The sequence below is a fragment of the Homarus americanus genome, unplaced genomic scaffold, assembly GCF_018991925.1.
Source record: "Homarus americanus isolate GMGI-L3 unplaced genomic scaffold, GMGI_Hamer_2.0 scaffold34427, whole genome shotgun sequence".
Classification (NCBI taxonomy): Eukaryota; Metazoa; Arthropoda; class Malacostraca; order Decapoda; family Nephropidae; genus Homarus; species Homarus americanus.
Window position 1 is genome coordinate 58,702 of NW_024739858.1, and position 6,803 is coordinate 65,504.

A 6,803-nucleotide genomic window follows, 5' to 3' on the forward strand; every position below is an offset into this window, starting at 1 on the left:
AGAGACGCCACCTATAGCGGAGCAGCAACAAGCCCAACACCAGCCTGACCTCCCTCTCTCCCTGCTGGGGCACACCAGTGTCTCACTACAGTACTGAGAGCACCGTCACCAGGGGGACTGTGGTTAGGAGTGACAAGGAAAACTGTGGCTGTGAAAGACAATATAAAATATATTTCTACATACATGCATACATAACACACACATACATAACGTATACATACATAATCCGTATACATAACGTATACATACATAACACATACATACATAACGTATACATACATAATCCGTATATACATAATGTATACATACATAACACATACATACATAACGTATACATACATAATCCGTACATACATAATCCGTACATACATAGCGCATACATACATAATCCATACGTACATAACACATACTGTACATATATAAAGTACACGTATATGTAATTTCAATCACCTGAAGTCCACACTGCCTCTTATACTTAACGAATCTTTTTTAATTGAAAATCCAGGACAAATATAAAATAATAATTACACACTATTATTGATTATCTATAACTGAAGATATATTAAGGTAAGAGTACTCATTATTGTTCCCTCATTACAGATATTTCTTTTCTTTACGCTTGATTATCAGTCTATTACGTTTGGCCCTGAGTCTTATGTCAGTTGTTGTTGTTTCAGGTAGCACTTCTTCTCCTGGTTGTATTTTACGTATGTGTGTGTGTCTCTCTCTCTCTCTCTCTCTGTGGCTGCTACCATGTGTTTAAGTAAGTCTGGCAGCTACACACACATATACAGACGTCCTTCGCGCGTCCAATCAGCCTCGTTTGAAATTCATAGGTTTCGTCTTGCAGCCCACAGAAAATTGGCCAATTACCGCCAGACCCCAAACTCTAACCTCATAATTGTTTCGCTCTAATTGGTAGTGAAGCCAGGCGCGTGCCCTCTAGTTTGGTCGTCTAAAGGAGACTGCTACGTACCTAATGATCTGCTACAGCCAACCAAACACTATTACCATCTTAGTTTTTTTGTTTCCTTCCAAGTCAACATCTTTCTTAAGGGGAAGTTACAGGTATAAACTACAAGAGGTCGTCTCAATCTCAAAACTGTGGCTGATCTAAAAAAATCCCAAATATGTTTACAAGTGCCTGAAGCCTGACCAAATAGCGAGAACCTTAACTTCTTGGCTATATGTCACAACACAGTACATGTAATTTTCTTGTCATTTTTCTATATTCTAAACTATTCCTTTATTCAAGTCGTGTACAGGTGTGTCGGAGTGATTCAGCACCTGGTAACTCGATACGAGGCAAACTTAACTAAGAGGTATTGAATAGAGCTGACCTCATCCACACACACACACACACACACTCGCACTTTTTGTCGTGTTTAAGAAAATATGACAATATTATCGGCTCCTGCAGTGACTAATGGAGTCAAGACAGTGTTACCAAGACCTCCATGATTCCGAGGTCAGTCTTTTTTACATCAGTCTCACCTTCCATCACACTATTTTGTCTCGGTACACCCTTCTACACAGTCCCTACACTCTCCACACACAGGTATGGTGAATCATAAGAAACAGGTAAGGTCTGTGTGTGTGGGCTGTACTCTGCTGGTGACATATCTCGACCTGATGATCTACACCTGTCCATCAGCCTCCTGGACGCTGACGGTCTGGGTGGCTGAGGCGTGTCAGTCAGTAGGACGGGTGTCAGCGGTGGTATAGGGTAGTCAGGGAGTGTCAGCGGTGGTGGGGGGTAGTCAGAAATAGTGTAGTGTGGTCAGGGGGTAGCGCGCACACACACACACACACACCTCAAATAAGACCCGGGACAAACGTTTACTCCTTTCATATGCAAATCACAAACGATTATACAAAAGAACTCCTTATATATCTCTCTAAAACATTCAATTCACGTCACACAGTAGCAGCGGGGGAACAACACCAGCTTAGCATTATAGTCATGTAGAAAAGTGTTTATTTGTGTTTATGTATGAGCAGTAATCGGTGTTTTTCCCGCCATTACGTGTCGTCTTTCAGTAAGTTACGGACCAGTTGGAATAAAGAAGAAAGAGCCATTAGTCTCGTGGAGTTTATCGTTCAAGATGGTGTTCTTTTCAGGAGTGTGTCGAGTCTAAAGGCGGCCAGACAACACGACATAACCTGTGAAGTTAACTCAAATACACAAGTAATAAAACACTACACTACTCCATGTGTCTGGTGCATGTTAACTTAATTTCCGCCTGTCCTGACCTGACGAATAAGGATTTTGGGGGGAAACGCCAAATTATCGTTTTACACACGACTCAATGCAGCCCAACACTTATTAATTTTACCCACTATAGTGTTTCAATAATTAACAACATCTCAGTGATTAAATGTATAATAATTTCGTTGCATTATTCACCACAGCATAACAGTAACCAACCAACAAAGGATTCCGTCCTCCTTATCCACCGTCAGCCAGGAGTAATTCTTATAATAAATACAACTAATTAACTCGCCTCGACGCTCAAGTGAATCACAGCCCAAATTCACCCAACACTTGGCAATTTATAATAATAATAATGGTTGCCCCTCGTGTAACTAGGATGGCCGGCCCAAGGGCCACCTAGGCATGAATTTGTTTAAGGTGTAGAAGCTGTCGCCAACACCACAACCACACCCTAAGTTAACGAGTTGCATGACCCAGTGTCAAGGAATAACCCGAGAAGACCGGACAGCTCGCCAACTGCACTGGCTAACCATTACACCGGAATACGATCCGCAAATCGATTAGCATCCAGGTTCCCAATTACTGCTGGGTAGACAGAGGCAAATGGCGTAAAGAAAATTGCCCATAGTTTCACCCTGCCCGAGGATCGAACCCGGGTCCGCTCGGTTGCGAGGCGAGCATGCGGACCATAACACCACAGGTCGCTATAAACTGTCAATTTAACACACCACACACACACAACCTGACAATCGTGTGAGCAGGAGGGCTCAATCGCGTCATGAACACCTCTAAGGTATTTTCACGAATGAACACTCGAGTCTTAAATGTGGCTACATAACTGACCAACATCTTCAGTGCTTCTCATTATGACACCATCACACACCGCTATGATAGTTACCTTAATTATCTGAGAATACCTTATTATATCTCTTGTGTGGACTAGATATTATGTGTTTGATTTTTGAGAGCCAGGCATGAACTCGTCAGATTACAGATTCAATGTTTCTCGCTTGTCACCTACATCACAGAGCCACTCAGTCAAGCAAGGTCTCAGGATCAGGTTAGGTCGCGCACGTCTGGGAGTAAAGCAGAAGCATAATTCCATCATTAGGAAGCACATAAATCCCTGCCTATTATCGATGAATCAGGTGGTACTGCTCTCCACCTCGCTGCAGGGTTTGTGCCCCTCGTTAAACTCACCTGTGTTCTTATCACGGCTTCTGCAGGTGAGGTGAGGTCCCCCCCCCCACCCAACTCGCCCTACTGCCTGATAACACCACGACCTCCCCACTTGCTCCACCTCCTGCTCAGGAATACTAATGATTTTATATTTTTTTTACTCATCGCTGTATTGAAGGTTTAATATAAGAGACCTCACACTCAGCTTCTTCATTAACATTAGAGAGAGAGAGAGAGAGAGAGAGAGAGAGAGATTCTGAAACACATCCAGGGCGCTGAGGTTCTTTGATTCTTGTCTGGTGAATCACTGACAACACGAAACGATTTAACAAAGATAATTAATCGAGGTTGATTCCCACATACCTGCTGGAATATGAGAAGCTACTGTAGGAGGCAGAAAGAACCATCTGCCTCGTGATAAGTGACAAAGGTAAGCTTTTAATAATCCCAGGTGTGTGTGTGTGTGTGTGTGTGTGTGTGTGTGTGTACAGAGTGTCACGACTATGTTTACCACGAGATAAATATTATGGTTAGAAAATAGAAGAAATAGTTTTATTTATCTTGACGTCATGACTGATAATGACTCGTGTGGTGGTTATCCTTCACCATGTATTAAGATTTTATAGATGCATTAATAACTTATCTACACTGTTTTGTAATGTAATAGTTGTCGTTATTCTCAAGTCAAGTTTATTCCCTTGGCTGTGATACCAGCCCATTTAATACGATATCTTAAACTCTTCATCACATCTTAACCCTTGAACAAGATGACTTAATCCATTGACTACAGTAACTTAATCCCTGGCGTAAAATACCTTGCCTTAAAACACAATAATCCAGTTCCTTGGGTAAGATGAGATTAATATCCAGGGTTAAAGTTACTGTAGTCAAGGTGTTAATCCATCATCATCAAGGAATTATTTATAAATACCTGTGCAGTTTAACTAATTATGCACACATTATCAGGTGTCTTGAATTGGTCTTCTACACACTCACATCTCCTCACTCAAACTATCTTACACTATCTTACACACTACCTTAAACCTTCCAAAGAACAAGTCTCCAAATCCACACAGAAACCGAATCTTATTAGACTTTACATCATTTGTGATTCACTGAAAATTAAAAAAAAAATTGTAAATAATAAAAAGTCCATTACAACTCTTCCAAAAAGGAGTTGTATTACTAATTGAATAAATTTAGAAGAAAGAATAAAAACTTGGTCCTGTCTGTACATCTTCAGAAGGCCAACACAACTCTTACCAATCACTAGACCAACATCATTCATCACACTCGAGGCACTTTCAATAATTAACTCAGACAGGCGTGAATTTATCTCATATTTTTTGTTACCTCTATCATACTACAGCATATTGCCAACGACTTGTTTCTTTGAACGATGTAAAATTCCTACACGATAAACGTCTTGTTCATTTATTTCTTCAGTGGGGTTTGGGGTAGTGTGGTGTGGGGAGGTAGTATGGTAGGGTGGTGTGGCAGGGAGGTGTGGTGGTAGGGTGGTGTGGTGGTAGGGTGGTGTGGTGGTAGGGTGGTGTGGTGGTGTGGTGGTAGTGTGGTGTGGTGGTAGTGTGGTGTGTGGTGAGTGTGGTGGTAAGGTGGGTGTGTGGTAGTGTGGTAGTTAGTAGTGTGGTGGTAGTAGTGTGTGGTGGTGGGTGATTGGTGTGGAGTAGTTAGTGGTGGTAGGGGTAGTGTGGTGGTAGGGTAGTGTGTGGTGGTGGGGTGGTGTAGGGTAGTGTGGTGGTAGGTGGTTAGGGTGTGTGGTGGTAGGGTGGTGTGGTGGTAGGGTGGTGTGGTGGGTAGGGTGGTAGGGTGATGTGGTGGTAGGGTAGTGTGGTGGTAGGGTAGTCTGGTGGTAGGGTAGTGTGGTGGTAGGGTGGTGTGGTGGTAGGGTAGTGTGGTGGTAGGGTATTGTGGTGGTAGGGTGGTGTGGTGGTAAGGTGGTGTGGTGGTAGAGTGGCAGGTTACTGTGGTAGGGTTACTATGGCGCTGTAGTGTGTGGCCAGGTAACCCGAGCCGGTCGGTAGTAGTATGCTTGCTCCTCACACCCGACTGTCCTTCCCGACGGTGTTATCCAGTTAGTGGTGGTGAGCCGCCGGGGGCAGCTACCGACCTACCACCCAAGAAGCCGCGGCCCGCTGTCATAACACGGGCGTGAGAAGCCTGCCTCCTGAGGTCTGCCCCACCAACATTATCATGCATTACCAGGCCACACAGGTCTGGTCGGCGCGCCTCCACGCACGCACTCGTTAGCCTTCAGTTATCTGGCGTCATAGATCTCTTAAGTGTTGACTTTAATTGCCCCACGTTATATAGAAATGGTGTACCGCCTTACACTAAAACAAACCCAGCCAGATGCGAGCGAGTAATCATATTGGTTATTTTTCACAGTAATAGCAACATGCCAACATGAAAAATTGAGTCCGTATTAAGGATTGTGTAAGTTGCAGAAATATTTGCATTAAAGTCCCCCAAGGCTTCGTCCATAGTTGGTTTAAGGCCGCATGAATAACAAAGAAGAAGTTAATGGGTACACTGGCGAGTGTTGGGAGTGAATCATTTGTCATTTGTAACAAAGAGCTATGTAAAACACTACCGTGTGTGTGTGTGTGTGTGTGTGTGTGTGTGTGTGTGTGTGTGTGTGTGTGGGTGTGTGTGTGTGTGTGGTGTGTGTGTGTGTGTGTGTGTGTGCGCGTGCGTGTGGGTGTGTGTGTGCTGAATGCAACTACGTCTAAGGACTGCTGTAAATACCCTCAGTTGTATAATATTAAAGAATTCAATTACTGACCCAAACAACACCCCCCACGTGGTCTACAGTTTACGTTTATTCACCTCCACCTTCACCCCAGAACCCTATACCAAGTATTCTGGCCTATAATAGTCTGAGGAAAAGTGTTCCGTAATTAGCCCCACAGGTTTTATACTAGTTACCTCAGCCCCTGGAAAGTGACCAGCAGCAGAGGCAAAGATACTCCTCCATTAGACCGAAGACCCACAGCTGTGTGTCAGTCACCTTGAAGGCCAAAGACTGTAACGCCATCGTCCAGGTTCCACCAAGGATTCTATACTATATAAGGAAGGTTCGCTGCACTGAACACGAAGCGGTTACCGAGTCAAAACATCGAGGAGGAGGAGGGTTTGTACTGTACTTTTATCACTAATATGACTTCCTCTGCCAAATACGATGGCATACACTTATTGTTCAGCTGTAAATTTCCCTAAAAATTACAAAAGAAATGAAGGATTCAGATCAGTCACTGTGGATTGTTAGTTTATTTTATCAGCTCATTATTATCCTTTTGTGTTTGGAATTGGTACTGAATCCCTCTTTAGAATTATTGTCAGTTAACATCAGTGTCGGCATGATGCATAAACGGACCAGGATAGTTGT